Here is a 24,938-nt window from a genome sequence, read left to right as displayed (position 1 = left end):
CTCACTCAGGCTAAGGATTCCTGTATCTTAATCCCAGTAATTCCTAAAACTAATTTATCATCCTGGAAATGAAATTTATCAAAAGCTAGAAACCATCAATTACAGAGCTAAGAGATAACCTATTACAGCCTTAACCCTGTCAGTTGTGCTAGGATTAGGCCTGGCAGGAGCTGGAACTGGAATATTATCATTGGTGTAACAAGCACAAAACTATCAAGCTCTTATGACTGCTATAGATCTGGAGAGAAAACAAATAGAAACATCCATTTCTCATTTGCAGAATTCCTTAACCTCCCTATCTGAAGTAGTAGTGCAAAACAGGAGAGGACTAGATCTGCTTTTTATGCAGTAAAGGGGTTTATGTGCAGCATCAAGAGAAGAATGTTGCTTTTATGTTGACCATTCAGGGGAAGGTAAAGAACCTATGGCCATAATGATAGAAAACTTACAAAAATGAAAACTTCAGGACAGCAAAATCAGTCTCGGTTTGAGTCAATGTTCAATTGACCCTGGTTGACTACCCTAATTTCAGCATTAGTAGAGCCATTTCTTATATTACTACTTTTATTCACACTTATATAATTAACAGGTTAATAACTTTAATTAGAGAATGAATTTGTGCCATACATATGTTGGTACTTAGATCTCAATATCAATCTTTAAATCTAAATCAGGAAGTAAAAGAGCTCCACTTGGCTTGATAATTGGGTCCAATAGTTATTAAAAGATGGAGGAATGAAAAGCCTGAACATAACAGACTCCATTTTGTGACTGGCCTCCATCTTATACGTGACCTAAAACGTTTCCCAGCTTTAGAAAAAAACATGTTTATACGTGTAGAAAACCACAACATTTCTGAGAATAACAACAAAATGTGCCAAACCTAAAACCAGCCAATCAGAAAACAAGTCAAAATGACCATTGTCCTTGTGGTTACTAAACCAATTATATGTTGTCATTATGGTTCCCAAAATGGTTATTCCCGATGGTTACAGCTTGCCTCTGACCAATAGCAATGTAACAAGCTTGCTCTTGTTAAATATCACCCAATTATATAACTACCAAGTATGGAAGACCCTTCCTCTTGCTAAAAACCCTACAAAACCTAGTTTCATTTTAGGGTCAGAGCTCCTAGCCTCTGACTGTTGTGACAGTTCATGCTTGGAACCCTAGCTTAAGCCTGAATAAAAGCTGTTTGCTTTTGCATACAATTTCTTTTTCCTGGTGTTGTTGTTGGTCTTTTGGGATCTCATGGACCTGGCACAAAAAAAAAAAAAGATACTTCTCAAAGTAGAGATGAATTGTGTTCTAGAGGAAAGAATATCTTGGTGACAGGGCAAATGGGAAGAATTAAGACAGTCAGAGAATAGCTTTAGCACAACATGGTGGCACAACAAAAACTGAAATGAAGTTAGTCTTTGCAATTTCATCAAAGACTCTTTTTAAATAATTTTTATTTTTTTATAGTAATCAAAGGTTATTTACTTTGTATCCCAGCTGTAGCCCCCTCCTTCATTCTCTCCCAGTCCCACCCTTTGTCCCTCATCTCCTCCCTGCCCCTTTCCAAGTCCACCGATGGGGGAGGTCTGCCTCCCCTTCCATCCGACCATAGCTTATCAGGTATCACCAGGACTGGCTGCAATGTCCTCCTGGAGGGTATGGGGAGGTCAAAGAGCCAGCTCCTGAGTTCATGTCAGAATAGTCCCTGTTCCCCTTACTAGGAAAACCCACTTGGATACTGAGCTACCATGGGCTACATCTGAGCAGAGGTTCTAGGTTATAGCATACATGGTCCTTGGTTGGAAAAAACAGTCTCATAAAAGACCACTATGCCCTGATACATTTGGTCTTTGTGGAACTCCTGTTCTCTCTAGGTGATACTAACTCCTCTTTCTTCCATATCATTCCCTGTACTCTGTCCAAGGTTTGGTTATGAGTCTCAGCATCTGCTTTGATACACTGCTAGGTAGATACATTCGGAGGCCCTCTGTGGTAGGCTCCTGTCCTGTTTACTGTTTTCACCTACTTTCAATGTCCATCCCATTTGTCTTTCTAGATGAGGACTGATCACCTTACTCTGGGTCCTCTTTCTTGTTTATCTTCTCTAGGTGTACAGATTTTAGTATGTTTATCCTATCTTGAAGAAGATATCAGAAGATGGAAAGATCTCCTGTGCTCATGGAACTATAGGATTAACATAGTGAAAATGACCATCCTGCCAAAAGCAATCTGCAGATCAATGCAATTCCTATCAAAATACCAACACAATTCTTTACAGAACTTGAAAGAAAAATTCTCAACTTCATATGGAAAAACAAAAACAAAAACAAAAACAAAAACAAAACACCCAGAATTTCCAAAACGATCCTGTACAACAACAGATCATTTGGTGGTATCTCCATCCCTGATATCAATCTGTATTACAGAGCCATAGTAATAAAAACTGCATGGTACTGACATAGAAGCAGAATGGCGGATCAATGGAACCAAATAGAAGCCCCTGAAATAAGCCCACACAGTTATGAATACTTGATTTTTGGCAAAGTTGCCAAAACCATTTATTGGAAAAAAGACAGCATCTTCAACAAATGGTGCTGGTCCAACTGTATGTCTACATGCAGAAAAATGAAAATAGATCCATGTTTATGACCCTGCACAAAACTAAAATCCAAGTGGATCAAAGACCTCAACATAAAACCAGATACACTAAATCAGCTAGAAGAAAAAGTGGGAAGAGCCTAGAACTCATTGGCACAGAAGACAACTTCCTGAACAGAACACCAACAGCACAGGCTCTAAGAGAAACAATCAATAAATAGGACCTCATGAAACTGAAAAGCTTCTGTAAAGCAAAGGACACTGTTGTCAGAACAAAACAACAGGCTACATACCGGGAAAGGATCTTCACCAACCCCATATTGGACAGAGGGCTAATATCCAGAATATATAAAGAAATAAAGAAATTAAAAAACAATAAATCAAGCAATCCAATTAAAAACTGTGGTACGGAGCTAAACAGAGAATTCTCTGTAAAGGAATATAGAATGGCAGAAAAACAGTTAAAGAAATGCTCAAAGTCTTTAGTCATCAGAGAGATACAAATCAAAAGGACCCTGAGACTGTATCTGACATGAACTGATTGGCCTGCTCTTTAATTACCTCCCCCTGAGGAGAAAGCAGCATTACCAGGCCACAGAAGAAGACAATGCAGTCACTCCTTATGAGACCTAATTGACTAAGATCAGAAGGAAGGAAAAGAAGACCTCCCCTATCAATGGACTTGGGGAGGGACATGCAAGCAGAGGGTGGAGGAAGGAAGGGAGGGAACCACAGGGGGGACACTAAGTGAATAAAGTGTAATTAATAAAGAAAAAAAAAAAGAAAAAAAATGACCCTGATATTTCACCTTACACCCATCAGAATGGCTAAGATCAAAAACTCAAGTTACAACAAATGCTGGAGAGGATGTGGAGAAAGGGGAACCTTCCTCCACTGCTGTTGAGAATATAAACTTGTACAACCTCTGTGGAAATCAATCTGGTGCTTTCTCAGACAATTAGGATTACTGCTTCCTCAAGATCCAGCTATAACACTCCTATGCATGTATCCAAAAGATGCTCAAGTACACAATAAGAACTTTTGCTCAACCATGTTTGTAACAGCTTTATTTGTAATAGCCAGTAGCAGGAAACAACCCAGATGCCTCTCAGTTGAGGAATGGATACAGAAATTGTGGTATATCTACACAATAGAATATTATTCAGCAATTAAAAGCAAGGAAATCATGAAATTTGCAGGCAAATGGTGGAAACTGGAAAAGATCATCCTGAGTGATGTATAACAGGAGCAGAAAGACACACAAGGTATATACTCATCAAAGACTCTTGTGACAAAGTCCCTGGATGTACCATTGTTAATACTCATCCCATGGTGTAAAGCTACCCAGGTGTGATTGCTGCATTAATTAAACATTACAAGAATACACAGAGAACCTAACTGTGCCTGTTCCTGCTCTCTCATATTTTTACTATAGCTTCATGACCCCAAATTGTTTACATTGATTATTAATATTTATTTCTTACTTTGTCACTGTAAGTGTTCCCAAGGGGTAGCAAGACTGGATTTCAGTATTCAATAATTTGCCAATTTGTCCTGGTCTGTTTGTTGCACTGTTGGTTTCCCAGTCATTTCATCTCTCCTGCAAGAATCATAGAAGCTTAAACTATCAATTGTTTAGATTCTCAAACAAGCAGAAAGCCCATGATTTTCTTGTATGACTGCACATTCTCTGTGTACAAGGGTAATAAGATGATGCACTGAATGTCTCCCATGATATTCTTTTTTTATGTATTTATTTGTTTATTTTGTTTATTGTTTATTATTAATAATATTGTTTATTATTATTAGTTACATTTTATTAACTCTGTATCCCGCTCCCTTATTCCCTCCCAATCTCACTCTCCCTCCCTCATCTCTTCCCTGCCCCTTTCCAAGTCCACTGATTGGGGAGGACCTGCTCCCCTTTCGTCTTCTATACTAAATGTGAGATGGGTTGGGGTAGATCAAAGACACAAAACAAAGCCACAATATGGACATTCCTCTTCTCAGTGTCTTACTTTATAGTAACAAATTTAACCATACCATTTTTTTTTCATAATGTAACTATTAACTTTCTCATTTAAAATAATATGTGACACTAAGTCATCATGGAAATATACTTAAGAAAGTAATACTGAAACTCTAAAGATGATTTCTGGTCAACTTTACAATTTGGAGAATCAATTTTAAGGGGGCCAGAAAAAAGTGTTCTGCTTTATGACCCAGTCAGGAAGGAAGGCCTAAGATCAAAGAAGGTGGTTTTGTTTTTGTTTGTTTGTTTGTTTTTTAGGAAAGTATATAACCTAAAGGATATAACCTAGCCCATGGTAGTTCAGTCTCCAGCTGGGTTCCCTAGTAATGGTTCAGGGGCTGTTTCTGACATAAACTCAGGATCTGGCTCTTTGATCACCTCCCCCTAATGGGGGAGCAAGTTGTCAGGCCAAGGGTGAAGACAATACAGCTAGTCCTGATGAGACCTGATAGGCTAAGGTCAGATGATAGGAGGACCTCCCCTATCAGTGGACTTGTAGAGCAACAAGGGAGGAGATGAGGAAGAGACAGTGGGGTTGGGAGGGAATGAGGGAGGGAGATGGGAGACAAAGTGAACAAACTATAATTAAAAAAATAAGTATGTCAATGGATTTTATTTTTTGTTGTTGCTTTTTGTGCTTTTGCATTCTTATTTTTATTAATTACAGTTTATTCACTTTGTATCCCATCTTACCCTTCCTCCTCCCCTCCCAATAATACCCTTCCTTCCCATTCTTCACCCATGCCCCACCCCAAATCCACTGATAGGTGAGGACTTCCTCTCCTTTCTTCTGATCCTAGTCAATTGGGTCTCATCAGGAGTGGCTGCATTGTCTTCCTCTGCAGCCTGGTAAGGCTGCTCCCCCTTCAGGGGGAGGTGACCAAAGAGCAGGCCAATCAGTTCATGTCAGAGACAGTCTCTGTTCTCATTACTATGGAACTCACTTGGACACTGACTTCCATGGGCTACATTTGTGCAGGGGTTCTAGGTTATCTCACTGAACGGTCCTTGGTTGGAGTATCAGTCTCAGAAAAGTTCCCTGAGCCCAGATTTTTTGGTTCTGTTGCTCTCACTGTAAAGTTCCTGTCCTCTCCAGGTCTTACTATCTCCCCCTTCTTCATAAGATTCCCTGCACTCTGCCCAATGTTTGGCTATACATCTCCACATCTGCTTTGATACCCTGCAGGGTAGAGCCTTTTGGAGTCCTTCTGTGGTAAAATACTGTTCTGCTTCCTGTTTTTGCCCTCTTCTCACGTCCATCTCATTTGCCTTTCTGAATGAAGATTCATCATCTTACCCAGGGTCCTCCTTCTTGCTTAACTTCTTTAGGTGTACAGATTTTAGTATGTTTAACCTATATTATATATCTAATATCCAATTATGAGTGAATATATACCATGTGTGTCTTTCTGCTTCTAGGATAGCTCACTCAGGATGATCATTTCCAGTTCCTACCAATTTGCCTGCAAATTTCAGGATTTCCTTTTTTTTTATTGCTGAGTAATATTCCATTGTGTAAATGTGCCACAATTTCTGTATCCATTCTTCAACTGATGGGCGTCTGGGTTTTTTCCTGCTACTGGATATTACAAATAAAGCTGTTACAAACATGGTTGTACAAATGTCCTTGTTGTGTACTTGAGCATATTTTGGATATATGCCTAGGAGTGGTATAGCTGGATCTTGAGATAGCACTATTTCTAATTGTCTGAGAAAGCACCAGAGTGATTTCAAAAGTGGTTGTACAGATTTACATTCCCACCAGCAGTGGGAGAGGGTTCCCCTTTCTTCACATCCTCTCCAGCCTGTGTTGTCACTTGAGTTTTTGATCTTAGCCATTCTGATGGGAGTAAGGTGAAATCTCAGGATTATTTTGATTTGCATTTTCCTGATGACTAAGGACTTTGAGCATCTAAGTGTTTCTCTGCCTTTCAATATTCCTCTATTGAGAATTCTCTGTTTAGCTATGTATCCCATTTTTTAATTGGATTACATGATTTGTTGCTCTTTATCTTTTTAAATTCTTTATATATTCTGGATATTAACCCTCTGTCAGATATAGGGTTGGTGAAGATCCTTTCCTAGTCTATAGGCTGCTGTTTTGTTCTGACAACAGTGTCTTTTGCTTTACAGAAGATTTTCAGCTTCATGAGGTCCTATTTATTGATTGTTTCTCTTAGAGCCTGTTCTGTTGGTGTTCTGCTCAGGAAGTTGTCTTCTGTGCCAGTGAGTTCAAGGATCTTCCCCAATTTTTCTTCTAACTGGTTTAGTGTGTTTCATTTTATATTGAGGGAGGTCTTTGATCCACTTGGACTTTAGTTTTGTCCAGGGTGATAAGTATGGATCTATTTGCATTTTTCTACATGTAGACATCCAGTTAGACCAGCACCATTTGTTGACAATGCTGTTTTTTTTTTCCTTGAATCATTTTGGCATCTTTGTCAAAAATCAGATGTCCATAAATGTGTGGATTTATTTCAGGTTCTTCTATTTGATTCCAGTGATCCACCATTCTATTTCTATGCCAGTACCATGCAGTTTTTATTGCTGTTGCTGTATAGTACCGCTTGAGATCAGGGATGGAGATACCTCCAGAAGATCTTTTATTGTATTGTTTTAGCAATTCTGGGGTTCTTGTTATTCCATATGAAGTTGAGAATTTTTCTTTCCAGGTCTGTAAAGAATTGTTTTTGTAATTTGATGAGAATTGCATTGAATCTGTAGATTGCTTTTAGTAAGATGGTCATTTTTACTATGTTAATCCTGCCAAACCATGAGCATGGGAGATCTTTCTATCTTCTGAGATCTTCTAATTCTTTCTTCAGAGACTGGAATTTTTTTTTTTTTCATACAAGACTTTGACTTGCTTGGTTAGGGTCACACCAAGGTACTCCATGTCCTTTGTGGCAATTGTGAATGGTGTTATTTCTCCAATTACTTTCTCATCCCTTTTTTCTTTGGTATACAGGAGGGTTACTCATTTTTTTGAGTTAATTTTTTATCCAGCCATGTTGCTGAAGGTGTTTATCAGGTGTAGGATTTCCCTGGTAGAATTTTTGAGGTCACTCAGGTATATTATCATATCATCTGCAAATAGTGATAGTTTGACTGTCACCTTTCCAATTTGTATCTTCTTGATCTCCTTTAATTGTCTTATTTTCTAGCAAGGACTTCAAGAACTATGTTGAAGAGATATGGAGAGAATGGGGCAGCCTTGCCTTGTCCCTGATTTCAGTGGTATTGATTTAAGTTTCTCTCTATTTAGTTTGATTTTGGCTATAGACTTGCTGTATATTGCATTTACTATGTTTAGGTATGTGCCTTGTATCCCTGATCTCTCCAAGAGTTTAAACCTGAATCGATGATAGATTTTGTAAAATTCTTTTTCAGCATCCAAGGGGATGATCATGTGGTTTTTCTCCTTCAGTTTGTTTATATGGTGCATCACATTGATGGATTTCCATATATTGAACCATTCCTGCATGTCCTGGATGAAGCCTACTTGTTCATAGTAGATGATATCTTTTATGTGTTCTCAGATTCGATTTGCAAGTATTTTCTTTAGTATTTTTGCTTCAATGTTCATGAGGGAGATTGGCCTGAAATTCTCTTTCTTTGTTGGGTCTTTGTAAGGTTTAGGTATCAAGGTGACTGTGGCTTCATAGAATTAGTTTGGTAGTGTTCCTTTTTTTTCTATTCTCTGGAATAGTTTGAAGAGTATTGGTGTTAGCTCGTCTTTGAAAGTCTGGTAGAATTCTGTGCTTAAACCAAATGGCTCTTTTTTTTTTTTTTTTTTTTTTTTTTTGGATGGGAGACTTTTGATGACCGCTTATATTTCTTTAGGGGAGACAGGACTATGTAATTGATTTACCTGGTCTTGATTCAGCTTTGGTAAGTGGAATCAATTTTAAAAAAAATGTCCATTTCATTTAGATTTTCAAATTTTGTGGCATATAGGCTTCTCAAAGTAAGTCCTAATGATTGTTTGGATTTCCTCTGTATCTGTTATGTCCTCCTTATTTCTGATTTTATTGGTTTGGATAGTGTCTCTCTGCCTTTTAGTTAATTTGGCTAATGGTTTGTCTATCTTGTTGATTTTCTCAAAGAACCAGCTCTTGGTTTCATTGATTTTTGAATTGTTTTATTTGATTCCAATCGATTTATTTCAGCAGTAAGTTTGATTATTTTCAACTGTCTGTTCTTCTTGGGTGTATCTGCTTCTTTTTTTTTTTTCCTAGGGCTTTCAGTTTTGTCATTAAATTGCTTGAATGAGATGATTCGTATTTCTTCTTGGAATCAAGTAGAGCTATGAACTATCCTCTTAGCACTGCTTTCATTTTGTCCCATAAGATTCAGTATGTTGTGCCTTCATTTTCACTGAATTGAAGGAAGACTTTAATTTCTTTCTTTATTTCTTTCCTGACTCAGCTGTCATTTAGTAGTGAGTTGTTCAGTTTCCATGTATGTGTAGGCTTTTTGCTATTTCTGTTGTTGTAGAGGTCCTCCTTTAGTCCATGGTGATCAGATAGGATACAAGGGATCATTTCAATCTTTTTGTATCTGTTGAGGCTTGCTTTGTGACCAACTATTTGGTCTATTTTGGAGAAGGTTCCATGAGGTGCTGAGAAGAAGGTAAATTCTTTTGTGTTTGGGTGAAAGGTCCTATAGATGTCTATTAGGTCCATTTGATTCATAACCTCTGTTAGAGACATTGTTTCTTTGTTTAATTTCTGTTTGTTGACCTGTCCTTTATTGAGAGTGGGGTGTTGAAGTCTCCAACTATAAATGTGTGGGGATCTATGTGTGGTTTAAGTTTTGTTAATGTTTCTTTTACAAATGTGGGGGCCCTTGTATTTGGAACTTAGATGTTCAGGATTGTGATGTCTTCCTGGTGGATTTTTCCCTTGATGAGTATGAATTGTCCTTCCCCATCTCTTTTTATTCATTTTGGTTGAAAGTCTATTTTATTAGCTATTAGAAAATGGCTACTCTTGCTTGCTTCTTGGGTCCATTTGCTTGGAAAAACCGTCTTCCAGCCCTTTACACTCAGGAAATGTCTATCTTCGTGACTTAAGTGTGTTTCTTGTATGCAACAGATTGTTGCGTCTTGTTTATGCATTCATTCTGTTAGTCAGTGTCTTTTTATTGGAGAATTGATTCCATTGATATTGAGAGAAATTAATGACTAGTGGCTGTTAGATCCTTTGATTTTGCTCTTGGCTGCTGTAGTGTGTTTGTGTAGTTGGCTACCTTTTGTTTTGCTGTAGTGAGGTTATTTCTTTCTTGTGTTTTCTTGAATGTAGTTAGTTTTCTTGGGTTCTATTTTTCCCTCTAATATCTTCTGTACTGTTGGATTGGTGGGGAGTTACTGTTTAAGTTTTTTTTTTGTTGTTGTTGTTGAATATCTTGTTTTCTTCGTCTATGAGGACTGAGAGGTTTTGCTGGGTATAATAGCCTGAGCTGACATCTGTGTTCTCTTAGGGTCTGCATGATAAAAGTCCAGGCCCTTTTGGCTTTCATAGTCTCTATTGAGAATTCAGGTGTGATTCTGATGGATTTGCCATTATATGTTACTTGGCCTTATCCCCTTGCAACTTTTTGTATTTTTTCTTTGTTATATATACTTACTGTTTTGATTATTATGTGGGTGGAGGGTTTTCTTTTCTGGTCTAATTCATTTGATGTTCTGTAGGCCTTTTGTATTTGTATAGGTATCTCCTTTAAGTTAGGGAAATTTTCTTAAATGATTTTGTTGAAACTATTTTCTGGGCCTTGGAGGAGGGAATCTTCTTTTTCTTCTATTCCTATTATTCTTCAGGAATTTATTATTTTCTTTGACAGGTACAACAATTATTTTCATTGTATCTTTTGCACTTGAGATTCTTTCTTCTATCTCTTGTAGTCTGTTGGTTATGCTTACATCTGTAGTTACTGTTTTCTTCTCTAAGTTCTCCCTTCCTACCCATGTTTTCCTCCATTTGTGTTTTATTCAATTTTTTCCAATTCCATGTTCAGATCTTGAACTTTTTTGTTGATTTCCTTCACCTTTCTGACTGTATTTTCCTTCAATTCTTTCACTTGTTTGTTTGAAGAGTTCTCTGTTTCTTTTATATCTTTCAGTGATTTAATAATTTCCTCTCAGAAAGCCACAAACTGTTTGGCTGCATATTCCTGTATTTCTTTATAGATGGCCATAATATGTTTGACTTTATCTTTCTCTAATTCTTTATTCTTTTATTGGTTTCCTCTATTAACTTCTTCATAAACATAGATTAAGGACCTCTTCTTCTTTTTGCTCCTTGCCCCTGGATAACTGGGTTCCAGGGATACCATTGCTTTACCTTTTGTTGGTTGTGCTTTTACCCTGGCCTGTATTCATCTGGCTGTCTCAGGTGTTGTCCATTAATTTCTGGTGCCTGCTGGGTCCTGGGGTAGGGAGAATCTCCTTGGTAGGGTTCTGAAGTAGATCCTCTCAGGTCTTTGAGTATAGTCAACTGAATGGTGGTGCTTCTCAGGAATTGTCACAGTTCACCTCAGGCATATGGACCTGTGTGGCAAATGTGGTGTTCAGGAAGGCTCTCCTCTCATCAGAAGTCCTGGAGATGCCTGCCCTGCTGCTGGGTTTTGTGTTCTGAATTTAGTGAGCTGCTGCCTCTGTTCTTAAGTTGCAATTGCTGGGCACAACCCTCTTGAAGAACCAGGGAGTCCTGCCGTTTTGTCTTTTTAGCTAGGGATAACTGGTCATAACTTGGATCAGTATCTGAGGGTTGCTCTAATGTCTCTCACGCTTTTTTAGGTCTGAGGTTACAACTGTGTGCCCCAGTGCCCTAGCTGTAATCAATGGCAGGTGAGCATGGCACTCATGCCTGCAGTAGAAGGTCAGAGCCTAGAGCCTGCGTGAACCCAGAAATTCTTCTGGAGATGGGTGTCCTGAGTGTTAGACCTGATGTTTTCCCCACTGTGGGGTTTCCTCCCAACAGGGACAACCAGATTATGCTGTTTTGGAGACTGCAATTCTGTCTGAAATGGGGAGTAGAACACCCAGGCACAGGCACAAGGCTCCTGGGCATCTGCAGAAACTGGGAACTTTTCCCGAGAACTTTTTGGGGGGTATACAGGATGTCGGCTGAATCCTCTGAAGTCAGACAAGCTGTTCCCCTCACTGTGGGTTTCCACCCAACAGATACTCAGTCTCTGGTGCCCTGGAACCCTCAGTTCTATCTGGGGCAGTAAGTCAGGCATGCAGGTAGGACTCTGTGCTGGCACCTGTGCACCCTGCTCTGGGCTGGCTGCTGGGCACCCACTGGACCCCAGGTCTTTTCCAGGGATTGTCTGGGTGACCTAAGGTTAGTCCCGATCATTTCCTGCACCATGGTGTTTTCTCTCGACTGGAAATCACAATCTCTGGTCTTGTGGGGCCCACATTTCCAACTGGGACTATGATCAGAGCATGCCATCATGTGTCTTTCTTCTCACCTGGGAAACACAATCAATGGTGTTTAAGGACCCAGAATTTTATATGCTGGTCACTGTGCAGAAAGAATGTCCTCGCTGCACCACCATCTTGAATCTCCCCTGTCAATGGATTTTATAAGTGATTTTTTTTTTTTTTTTTTACAATATGCAACTCTTAGAATGTCTTCTTGACATTATGACTATCTGTTTGAAGACCTTGGGTTTTAAAACTTGTAGTATTTTGTATAATAATATGAATAAATTTTTTCTTATGAGTCTTTTTCTTTGTTTTCAAGACATGCTTTTATCTGTAGCCTAGGATGTCCCGGACTCACTCTGTAGACCATGCTGCCCTCAAAGTCACAGCAGTCCTCCTGTCTTTGCCTTTTCCTCTGCCTCCCTGAGTGCTGGGATTACAGGCATGTGCCACCGTAACCAGCTTTTCTATGAATCATTAAATATTTGAAGATAAGGATAATGGTCCTGAAAAGTCATGGTATATTTGTATCTCTTAGGAAAGATATAAAGAATATTGTTTATACTAGTTTTAGATACCTGTCTCTAATCCTGTAGAATTTTCTGGATACATAAAAATGCAAAGAAAAGAGATGGTAGGTTAACTACTGGTGTCAGATACTCCCGGCTCTTTGCCAAGGTTTGATCATTCAGTTACATCCTCTCTAGGGTTGAACTCATTCCTAGTCCCTCTATTCTATAACATAAAACTTTGGAAATACATAAAGCTTTGGAAATTTTAAAAATTTTTCTTGCATAAATATTGAGAGTGATTCTTCTTTCTTGCATAATAATTTAAGATTTGGTAAAAAATGGTTTATTTTTTAATAGTGCAGGAATTATATTACATGTATACCCATACATAATACACACACACAGCCTCTTCTTTCTCTCTTTTCTTGTACTCACTTCTTTGTGTTACCAATATGTATCAATAAAAAAAGAAACTATTCAATAAATGGAAAATGGATTCACATTAGAATGCTCTCCTCAACTATGATTTATTTTAATATTGTAATCACACATTACTTATAATTTCCTCCATTTAAAACATTTTTCTTACTAGAAAATTACCATCAGCCACTACCAGAACAATTTATCAATCACTTGATGTTTCTCACTAGAGATACATGGGGGATATAGAACATGATGCTGAAAACAATGTTTAGATGTCTAAGGTGAAGAGATGACGCCTTGCAGGTGCCACCTTTTCTAGGCAGAAAATAATGTTCAGAGACTTTTGTGACAAACATACATCATTTAAAAAAAATTTTCCAGCCTTTCTTCTTAGAACCTATTTGTCCATTTCTTTTTGTCCCTTTCCACATCTTGATTTTATTTCTGTTGTAATGATAAAAAATACATGAGAGGGAAACAAGGCTGTCGTCACTCTTTTATTTCTCCCTTGGCTACCAGATGGCTTAGTTTTCAGAAGCATCTGTAATGCATCTTTTTGCCTGATGCAGTTTTGAATGCTGTGAATGCAGCTGCCAATCTCTTACTAGATCTTTTGCTCCAAGAAAAAGAATATTTTACTTAAATATTAAAAGGTGTCTTAAAGTCTTTCCATATGTAAGTTCCTCATCCATTTTTATATGTCAATAAGATCTCTTAGTTTCAGAAAAGTGTCTTTGCAAATGAGGAGAATGAATCTGTCATAATAGTTTGACAAGGTCACCATTAATACAACTGAAAGTACAAAATGAGGAGGAAAATTCCTTTGTAAAGAACCTCAATGACTCTTGCCACAGATAGGCACATGTCCAAACCTTTCCTTCTTCAGGAATTCTTTTTTTTTTTCCAAAAAAATTTTATTGGGGGAAAACTACAAAACATTTACAGTACAATGTTTACAGTCACAATTTGTAGTGAACTGATTCCACAAAATATATTACAACTCAAGTTGACTTATCTGGTTACATTCAAAAACCTACTTCTGTCAAAAGTAGTCCAGAGTACACGCATGGTACTCCAACTGTACCTACATACAAACTAAGCGACCGCTCATTCATCCACCGTCCAGGAAAGCCAGGGAAACATTCCCGCCCATTTACACGGAAAAAAAAATAGTACAGGTTTTGGGCTGTTATTAAACAAGGCATATTCATGTCCTACAGGCCATTTCAGCAGAAAGAGATGGCCTCTTCACTTTATAGCTATATAAAAGAGTGGTAAAGATCTTTTCCTTTTGTGCAGGTGAACCCATCTGACATTCAAATTCACTCAAGCACTAATGAAATACTTTTTTGGTTGAGGAAGATTTAAGGCAAATTTGGACCCTATAAAGGCACTGAGACCATTTCCCCATTATTGCTACATGTCAACGTCACAGTAGAGTTGGTGGAATCAGCGAACATTTTTTTTTTCCATTATGGTTTATAAAGCTAGAACTAGAAAAGCATGCCACGTGAGCCTGATTGCGAATTATGTGGCCATTCTTTAAGTTGGATGGGCCGCAACCATTTTACATCCTAAGAAAAACTCAAAATGTTCCTCAAACTGCTTCCACAGCATTAAGATAGATAGACTTCTGTAAAGATCGTGCAATCTTTCCAAATTTACATAAGCAAAGAAAGAAATTAATGAAAAAAATATTACATACAATCTCTTAAATTAAGATTTTTTACTCATTTACAATAAAATAACCAAGCGAAGTTACAAAAGGCATATATTACTGTGAATAGAACATACACTCCACATCTTGCCAATTAATAATGCAATTATAATTTAACATAATAAAAGAACATATATCTATTGCTTTTCATCATACTTGATAAATACAATAGGAACAACATCCTCAATGTATACTTTCCACAAAAGAATAAGTAAGTTAAATAGATTTTTCATATTGAGTTGTGGTGCAGTCCTGCGAATCAACTCAGAGCCAGCTGGCTGCCACCTCCCTAAATTTATAAGCTTCTAGAATTCAAAATAATGCCAAGAACATGCCTTAATTCCGTAGCACTCATCCCTGTTTGTCTCGGTTGTTTTCCTTGTTTTTTGTTTAATAAAGTTAATGTGTGTCTGGGGGTGGGGGAACCCTTGCATTCCAAAGATTGAAACTGGTCTCATGGCTACCACTTAGTGGGTATTTAGCTTAGAACTATTTCCTCTGCTCTCTGGAAGCCTTGGGCAGAGCTCAGTTCATAATTGTTGGGAAATAAAGTGTTTCATTTTTTAGCAGGAATTTTTTTTCAGCCACGGAGCTTAATTGATCTCAGCTTCCCCAAAAGTTCTTATGTTTCTAGATAGTTATTTAAACAAACAAACAAACAAAAAAACTGTAGAACACAATAACTTTCCCAAGATTACCTACCAATAAAATGATGATAGAGCTTCACCTTAGGCTTGCTGGCATCACAGCCTGTCTAAACTTTTACACACCATTCAGGACTACTACTTTCTCCAATATAAAGGAATACATTAATTAGGTAAACTGTTTTCTCTGGAAAAGAGCAGATCTGTGTATTTTGGCTTGGTTTCATCTTATGCTTTCATTTTAGTCAAATATGTAATAATGCCTATTATTTTTAATTTTTGGTTCAAAGAAATACAATATACATAAGACTATTTATTTATTTTATGATTATTCACTTTATTTTTTTATATTTTATTTTTTTAAATTTTTTATTAATTACACTTTATTCATTTTGTATCCTCCAATAAGCCCCTCCCTCCTCCCCTCCCGATTCTACCCTCCCTCCCCTTTCTGCATGCATGCCCCTCCCCAAGTCCACTGATAAGGGAGGTTCTCCTCTCCTTTCTGATCTTAGTCTATCAGTTCTCATCAAAAGTGGCTGCATTGTCCTCTTCTGTGGCCTGGTAAGGCTGCTCCCCCCTCAGGGGGAGGTGATCAAAGAGCAGGCCAATCAGATTATGTCATAGGCAGTAACTCTTCCCATTAATTCCCATTACTTGGAAACTGAACTGCCATGGGCTACCTCTGTGAAGGGGTTCTAGGTTATCTCCATGAATAGTCCTTGGTTGGAGTATGAGTCTCTGGGAAGTTCCCTGTGTTCAAATTTTCTTGTGCTGTTGCTCTCCTTGTGGAGTTCCTGTCCTCTCCAGCTCTAACTATTTCCCACTTCTTACATAATATTCCATTCACTCTGCCGGACAGTTGGCCATCAGGCTCAGCATCTGCTTTGATAGTCTAAAGGGCAGAGGCTTTCAGAGGCCCTCTGTGGTAGGGTCCTAGGTTGTTTCCTATTTTCTTCTTCTGGCTTTCAGAGGCCCTCTGTAGCAGGTTCCTAGGTTGTTTCCTGTTTTCTTCTTCTTCAGATGTCCATCCTCTTTGCCTTTCAGGACGGGGACTGAACATTTTAGTTAGGGTCCTCTCTCTTGCTTAGTTTCTTTAGATGCACAGATTTTTTTTGCTGATGGTGTTTATCAGCTGTAGGAGATCCCTGGTAGGGTTTTTGGTGTCACTCAGGTATACTATCATATCATCTGCAAATAGTTATAATTTGACTTCTTCCTTTCCAATTTGTATCCTCTTGATCTCCTTCAACTGTCTTATTGCTCTAACAAGGACTTCCAGAACTATGTTGAAGAGATATGGAGAGAGTGGGCAGCCTTGTCTTGTCCCTGATTTCAGTGGGCTTGCTTTAAGTTTCTCTCCGTTCAGTTTGATGTTGGCTATAGGCTTGCTGTATATCGCCTTTACTATATTTAGATATGTGCCTTGTATCCCTGATCTCTCCAGTACTTTAAACATGAATGGATGTTGGATTTTGTCAAATACTTTTTCAGCATCTAGGGAGATTATCATGTGGTTTTTTTCTTTAAGTTTATTAATATGATGGATCACATTGATGGATTTCCATATATTGAGCCACCCCTGCATGCCTGGGATGAAGTCTACTTGTTCATGGTAGATGATATCTTTGAAGTGTTCTTGTATTCGGTTTGCGAGTATTTTGTTGAGTATTTTTGCATCAATGTTCATAAGGGAGATTGGCCTGAAGTTCTCTTTTTTGTTGGGTCTTTGTGAGGTTTAGGTACCAAGGTGACAGTGGCTTCATAGAGTGAGTTTGGTAATGTTCCTTCTATTTCTGTTTTGTGGAATAGTTTGAAGAGAACTGGAGTTAGCTCTTTTTTGAATGTCTGGTAGATTTCTGCACTGAAACCATCAGGTCCTGGGCTTTTTTTGGATGGGAGACTTTCGATGACTGCTTCTATTTCCTTGGGTGATATAGGACTATTTAATTGATTTACCTGGTCTTGATTTAGCTTTGGTAAGTGGAATCGATCAAGAAAATTGTCCATTTCATTTAGATTTTGAAATTTTGTTGCGTAAAGACTTTTGAAGTAAGTCTTAAGTATTGTTTGGATTTCCTCAGTGTCTGTAGTTTGCCCCCTTTTCATTTCTGATTTTGTTTATTTGGATGGTGTCTCTCTGCCTTTTAGTTAGCTTGGCTAAGGGTTTGTCTATCTTGTTGATTTTCTCAAAGAACCAGCTCTGGGTTTCATTGATTCTTTGAATTGTTTTATTTGTTTCTAATTGATTGATTTCACCCCTGAGTTTGATTATTTCCAGCCGTCTACTCCTTCTTGGTGTGTCTCCTTCTTCTTTTTCTAAGGTCTTTAAGTGAGCCATTAAGTTGCTTGAATGAGCTGTCTCGAATTTCTTCTTGAAGGCACTTAGTGCTATGAACTTTCCTCTTAGCACTGCTTTCATTGTGTCCCACAAGTTTGGGTATGTTGTGTCTTCCTTTTCATTGAGTTCTAGGAAGACTTTAATTTCTTTCTTTATTTCTTCCCTAACCCAGCTGTCGTTTAGTACCAAGTTGTTCAGTTTCCATGTATGTGTAGGCTTTTTGCTATTTCTGTTGTTATTGAGGTCCAGCTTTATTCCATGGTGATCAGACAGGATACAAGGGATTATTTCAATCTTTTTGTGTCTGTTAAGGCTTGCTTTCTGACAAACTATGTGGTCTATTTTGGAGAAGGTTCCATGAGGTGCTGAGAAGAAGGTAAATTCTTTTGTTTTTGGGTGTAAGGTTCTGTAAATATCTGTTATGTCCATTTGATCCATGACCTCTGTTAGAGATATTGTTTCTTTGTTTAATTTCTGTTTAGTTGACTTGTCCTTTGTTGAGAGTGGGGTGTTGTAGTCTCCCACTATTAGTGTGTGGGGATCTATGTGTGGTTTAAGTTTTATCAATGTTTCTTTCACAAATGTGGGTGCCCTTGTATTTGGGGCATAGATGTTCAGGATTGTGATGTCTTCTTCGTGAAATTTTCTCTAGATGAGTATGAAGTGTCCTTCCCCATCTCTTTTGATTAATTTTGGTTGAAAGTCTATTTTATCAGATATTAGAATGGCTACTCCTGCTTGCTTCTTGCATTCATTTGCTTGGAAAGCCGTCTTCCATCCCTTTACCCTCAGGTAATGTCTATCTTTGTGACTTAGGTGTGTTTCTTGTATACAACAAATTGCTGGGTTTTGTTTATGCATCCATTCTGTTAGTCTGTGTCTTTTTATTGGAGAATTTAATCCATTGATGATGAGAGAGATTAATGACCAGTGGCTGTTAGATCCTTTGAATTTGATGTTGGCTGTGGTCATACGCTTGTGAGCTTGGTTGTTTTTTGTTTTACTGAAGTGAGGTTATTTATTTCCTGTGTTTTCTTGAATGTAGCTATTTTTCTTGGGTTGTATTTTCCCTTCTAGTGTCTTCTGTAATGCTGGATTTGTTTGTAGGTATTGTTGAAATTTGTTTTTGTCATTGAATATCTTGTTTTCTCTGTCTATGAAGACTGAGAGTTTTGCTGGGTATAGTAGCCTGGGCTGACATCTGTGTTCTCTTAGGGTCGGCATGATATCCGTCCAGGCCCTTCTGCCTTTCATAGTCTCTGTTGAGAAGTCAGGTGTGATTCTAATGAGTTTGCCATTATATGTTACTTGGCCTTTTTCTCTTGCAGCTTTTAGTATTTTTTTTTTTTTTTGGTACACTTACGGTTTTGATTATTATGTGGCGGGAGGATTTTCTTTTCTGGTCTAATTTATTGGGTGTTCTGTAGGCCTCTTGTATTCTTATTGGCCTCTCCTTTAAGTTGGGGAAATTTTCTTCAATGATTTTGTTGAAAATATTTTCTGGGCCTTGGTGCAGGGAATCTTCTTTTTCCTCTATTCCTATTATTCTTAGGTTTTGTCTTTTTATGTTGTCTTGAATTTCTTGGATGGTCTGTGTCAGGAAGTTTTTAGACGTAACATTTTCTTTGACAGATACATCTATTTCTTCCATTGTATCTTCTACACCTGAGATTCTTTCTTCCATTTCTTGTAGCCTATTGGTTATGCTAACCTCTGTAGTTCCTGCTTTCTTCCCTAAGTTCTTTCTCTCCACAATTTCTTCCATTTGTGTGTGTGTGTTTTTTTTTTTTTTTTTTAATTTTTCCAATTCTATATTCAGGTCTTGAGCCATTTTGTTGGTTTCCTTCACCTGTCTGACTATATTTTCATGTTTTCCCATCAATTCCTTCAGCTGTTTGTTTGAACAGTCCTCTGTTTCTTTTATTTCATTCAGTGATTTAAGCATTTCCTCTCTAAATGCCACAAACTGTTTGGCTGCAGCTTCCTCTATTTCTTTTCGTATTTTATTTGTTTCCTCTGTTATCTTCTTCATGAGCATAGATGTTAGGTCATCTTCTTGAATTTCAATTATGCTGGGGTGTCTAGGGTTATTTGCCCCTGGATAACTGGGTTCTGGAGATGCCATATTGCTCTGACTTTTGTTGGTTGAACTTTTACGCTGTCCTCTACCCATTGGGCTATCTTAGGTGTTTGAAGTTAGTTTCTGGTTGTTCCTGGACTCCTGTAGTGGAGAGAATCCCTTTGGCAGGAAGATGGTTTTTCCTGAAGGAAGCCTTCTCAGCTTTTTGGAGATAGTCACTGGATGGCCAGTGTTTTTCAGCAGTTGCCACAGCTCACCTCAGGCATAGAGACCTGGGTGGTAACTGTGGTCCTGATTAGTCGAGAGGGCTCTCCTCTCACCAGGAGAAGTCCTGGAGACAGTTGCCCTCCTTCTGGGTTTCTTGCTGTAAATTTATTGGTCAGCTGCTGTATCCTATGTGTCCCGTGGTTTGGTTGGTTTTGTTAGGGATAACTGGTTGCCCCTTGGAGCAGTATCTGGGGGTTGATCTCAGGGTTCCCGGTCTTTTGTAGGTCTGAGGTTGGGGCTCTGTGCCCCAGAACCCAAAAGGTAGTCTGGCGTGTGAGTACTGCTCTCCCGGTAACAGCAGGCTGTCTGGGGCACATCAGTTCCCTGGGTTGGGCCAGTCTGTGGGACCTTTTCCAAGGATATACTGGGTTGCCTAAGTCCGTCCCCTTTGCTTTGTTCCTTGTTCCTTGTGAGTGTTTCTCCAGACAGTGACTCTAAGACTCTGGTGTCTTGGGGCCCACAGTTCTTTCTGTAAGGAGTAGTTGGTAGAAAGCAGGCCTCTGGGCTGGCGGAGCGTGCGACGGCCTGCTACTCTGTGGGAGCTGGGTTCCCAATAACTCTGTGCTCCTTGCTTGGGCCCAGATCCGTGATCGCTGGGCATACTCGCCTGTTTGTGATCTGAGGTCTGCGAGATTTTCCCCAGGCAAAGCCTAGGTGACCCAAGCAACATGGTTTCTTCCTTCCCTGTGGGGCCCTTTCCGGACAGGGATTCCCAATTTCTTTTGCACTGGGGCGCGCAGCTCGTCTGTACCGGTGAGCTAGGCGTGCAGCCGCTCTTTGTGTGGCGGGAGCTCAGTTGTGATGGTGGCCGGTACCCATGGTCTGTGAGACCTTCCAGGGAAAGACTGTGCGACCCGTGATCAGACTTGCACCTTTGCTTCCCCGTGGGGTTTTTTTGCGACTGGGACTCCAAGTCTCTGGCACCCTTGTGCCCACTAATCAGCCTGGGAAAGTGATTGGGACACGCAGGCATGTGGCTCTGGCCCAAGACCCAGTGCCCGGGTTTCCTGGGATCTCTTCCGGGTTCTGGCTGTGCCGCCCAAGAGTGGACCCGACCACGCGGTGAGAGCCTCCCCTCACCTGGGAAACACGATCGCTGTAGTTTTAGGGCCCAGAGTTCAGTCTCCTGGTCGAGCACAGAGCATAGAGAGTGCTGTCCCGCTTCTCAGACACAGTGTTCTCCCGGCGCCGCCATCTTGCCTCTCCGATTATTCACTTTATATCCCAATTTTAGCTCCCTCCATTGTCTCCTTCCAGTCCCACCCTCCCTCTCTCTTCCTCCCTATTATCTTCCCATAGTCCTCAGGAACAGGGAGAACTCCTCTCCTACCATCTGATCCTAGCCTATGAAATCTCATCAGGAGTGCCTGGATCCTCTATCTGTGGCCTGTCATGCTGCCCCACTAGGAGGAAAGTGACCAAAAAGTTGGCAACCGAGTCCCTGTGACAGGTAACCACTGCTCCCTTTAGTAGGGAGCTCAAATGGGGCCTAAGATGCCTATGGGCTATATCTGAGCAGGGAGTCTAGTCCTTTCCATGCACGGTCCTTCGTTGGTGCATCAGTCTCATCAGTCTCTGCAGACCCCCATGGACCCAGATTTGTTGGCTTTGTTGGTCTCCTTGGGGAGCTTCTGTCTTTTCTTGGTCCTTCTTTCCCTACACTCTTCCATAGGACTCCCTGCACTCTGACCAAAGTCTGGCTGTGAGTTTGTATATCTGCTTAAATCCCCTGCTGAGTGGAGTCTTTTGGAGAACATCTATGGTAGGTTCCCATCCTGTTTCTTCTCTTCTGTCTCTTCCAGTGTCTATTCTATTTGCCCCTCTGTATAAGAATTAAGCATCCTCCCTAAGGTCTTCCTTATTATTTAGCTTCTTTAGGTATGTGGATTTTAGTATGGTTATCCTGTATTATATGGTTAATATCCACTTATAAGTGAGTATATACCATGTGTGTCTTTCTCATTCTGTTACCTCACTCAGGGTTATCTTTTCTAGTTCCGTCCTTTTTCTTGAAAATGTCATGATTTCCTTGTTCTTAATAGCTGAGTAGTATTCCATTGTATAAATGTACGACAATTTCTTTACTCAGTCTTTGGTTGAAGAACATCTAGCTTGTTTCCAGATTCTGGCTATTGTGAAAAATAAATCTGCTACAAATATAGTTGATCAAATGTCCTTTTTGTATGATGGAGTATCTTTTAGGTATGTGCCAAGGAGTGGTATAGCTGGGTTTTGGGGTAGCAGTATGCCCAATTTTCTGAGAAAGTGCCAGATTGATTTCCAAAGTGATTGTACAAATTTACACTCCCATAGACAATGAAAATGTGGTTTGCTTTCTCCACATACTCTCCAGCATGTGCTATAACTTAAGTTTTTGATCTTTGCCATTCTGGTGGGTGTAAGATAGTCCATCTTATACTATCACAGTCATTTTGATTTGCATTTCCCTGATTACTAAGGGCATTGTGCATTTCTTTATGTGTTTCTTAGCCATTTGATAGTCCTCTGTTGAGAATTCTCTGTTTAGCTCCGTACTTCATTTTTAATTGGATTGTATGGTTTGTTGGTGTTTAATTTCTTGAGTTCTTTGTATATTTGGTATATTATCCCTCTGTTACATGCAGGGTAAGCAAAGATCTTTTCCCAGTATGTAGGCTGTTGTTTTGCTCTATTGACCATATCTTTTGCTTTACAGAAGCCTTTCTGTTTCACAAGGCTCTGTTTATTAATTGTTAATCTTTAAAGTTTTTATCTATCTATCTATCTATCTATCTATCTATCTATCTATCTATTATTTATTAACATTTATTCACTTTGTTTCCCTCTGTATCTCTGTCCTTCATCTCCTTCGAGTTCCACCTACCTTCCCTCTTCTCCCCCATGCTCTTTCCCTAGTCCCTTGTTTGGAAAGGAACTTCTTCCCTTTATGTGACTCCAGCTATCAGGTCTCATCAAGGCTGGCTGCATCATCTTCCTCTGTGGCCTGGCAAGGCTGCACCCTCCAGCAGGAGGTGACCTAAAAGCTGGCCATTGAGTTCATGTCAGAGACATCCCTTGATCCCCTTACTAGAGTACCCACTTGGAAACTGAGCAGCTATGGGCCTCCTCTAAGCAGGGGGTCTAGGTCCTCTCCATGCATGGTACTTGGCTGGAGTAGCTGTCTCTACAGGACCTCTTGGGCCCAGGTTTTTTGGCTCTGTTTTTCTCCTTGTGGAGTTCCTGTCCCCTCCAGGTATTTCTATATCTCTCTTTTTCCACAGCAATTCTGGCACTCTGCCCAAAGTTTGGCTATGAGTCTCTGAATCTCCTTCAATACCTTGGTGGGTAGAGTCTTTCAGAAGTCCTTTGTGGAAGGCTCCTGTCCTGTTTATTGTCTTCTACTTTCTATGTATATCCTGTTTGCCCTTCTTAGTGAAGTTTCAGCCTCTTCCCTAGGGTCTTCTTTGTTGTTTAGCTTCTTTAGGACTATAGATTTTAGTATCTTTATCCTGTATTATATGGCTAATATACACTTATAACTGAGTATATACCATATGTGTCTTTCTGCTTCTGGGTTACCTCATTGAAGATGATTTTTTTTCTAGTTCCCACCATTTTCCTGAAAATTTCATGGTTTCCTTGTTTTTTAATTGCTGAGCAGTATTCTATTGTGTAAATGTACCACACTTTCTGTATCCATTCTTCCATTGAAAGATATCTAGGTTGTTTCCAGATTCTGGCCATTACAAATAAAGCTGCTATGAACATAGTTCATCATACTTCCTTATTGAATGGTGGGGCATCTTTTGTGTATATTCCTAGGAATTCTATAGCTGGGTCTTGAGGTAGCACTATTTCTAATTTTCTGAAAAAGCACTAGATTGATTTCCATAGTGGTTGTACAAGGTTACAGTCCCACCAGCAATGGAGGGGTTCCCCTTTGTCCACATCCTCTCCAGCATGTGTTGTCACTTGAGTTTTTGATCTTTGCCATTCTGATGGGTGTGAGTTGGAATCTTATGGTTGTTTTGATTTGCATTTCCCTGATGTCTAAGGTTGTTGAGCATTTTTATAAGTGTTTTTCTGCCATTTGATATGCTTCTGTTTAGAATTCTGTTTAGATCTGTACCCCATTTTTTAAATTGGATTGCTTGGTTTGTTGGTGTTTAACTTCTTGAGTTCTTTATATATTCTGGATATTAGCCTTCTGGATATTAGATGTAAGGTTGGCGAAGAACTTTTCCCAATATGTAGGCTGTCATTTGTCCTGATGACACTGTCCTTTACTTTACAGAAGCTTTTAAGTTTCATGAAGTCCCATTTATTAATTGTTGATCTTAGACCCTGTGCTGTTGGTGTTCTGTTCAAAAAGAACAACAACAACAACAACAACAAACTTCAAGTTTCTGTAGAAAGAAATTGAAGAAGATATTAGAAGATGGAAAGATCTCCCATGCTCATGTATCAGTAGGATTAACAATAAAATGGCCATCCTACTTAAAGCAATATATAGATTCAATGCACTTCTCATCAAAATACCAACACAATTCTTTTTAAAAATTTTATTATTATTATCGTTTAGTAGAATTGATTCAGTTTGTATCCCACCTGTAGCCCCCTCCCTGATCTACTCCTTGTAGATAGATAATTTATCTATCTATGTATCTATCTATGTATCTATCTATGTATCTATCTATGTATCTATGTATCTATCTATCTATCTATCTATCTATCTATCTATCTATCTATCTATCTACTATTTATCTTTCTATCCATCATGTACCTGTGTATGGGTAGAACATACATTTGTCCATGTATATATGGGGTGTAAATGCGTGTTAGTTTCTTCCTATTATTTTTCACTTTACCTTTCCAGACAGGATCTCTCACTGAACCTGAAAACTAACATTTTA

Source organism: Psammomys obesus, unplaced genomic scaffold (genome assembly GCF_907164565.1).
Source record: "Psammomys obesus unplaced genomic scaffold, mPsaObe1.curated_primary_1811, whole genome shotgun sequence".
NCBI classification, from domain to species: Eukaryota; Metazoa; Chordata; class Mammalia; order Rodentia; family Muridae; genus Psammomys; species Psammomys obesus.
Note: the sequence above shows the minus strand (reverse complement) of the source record.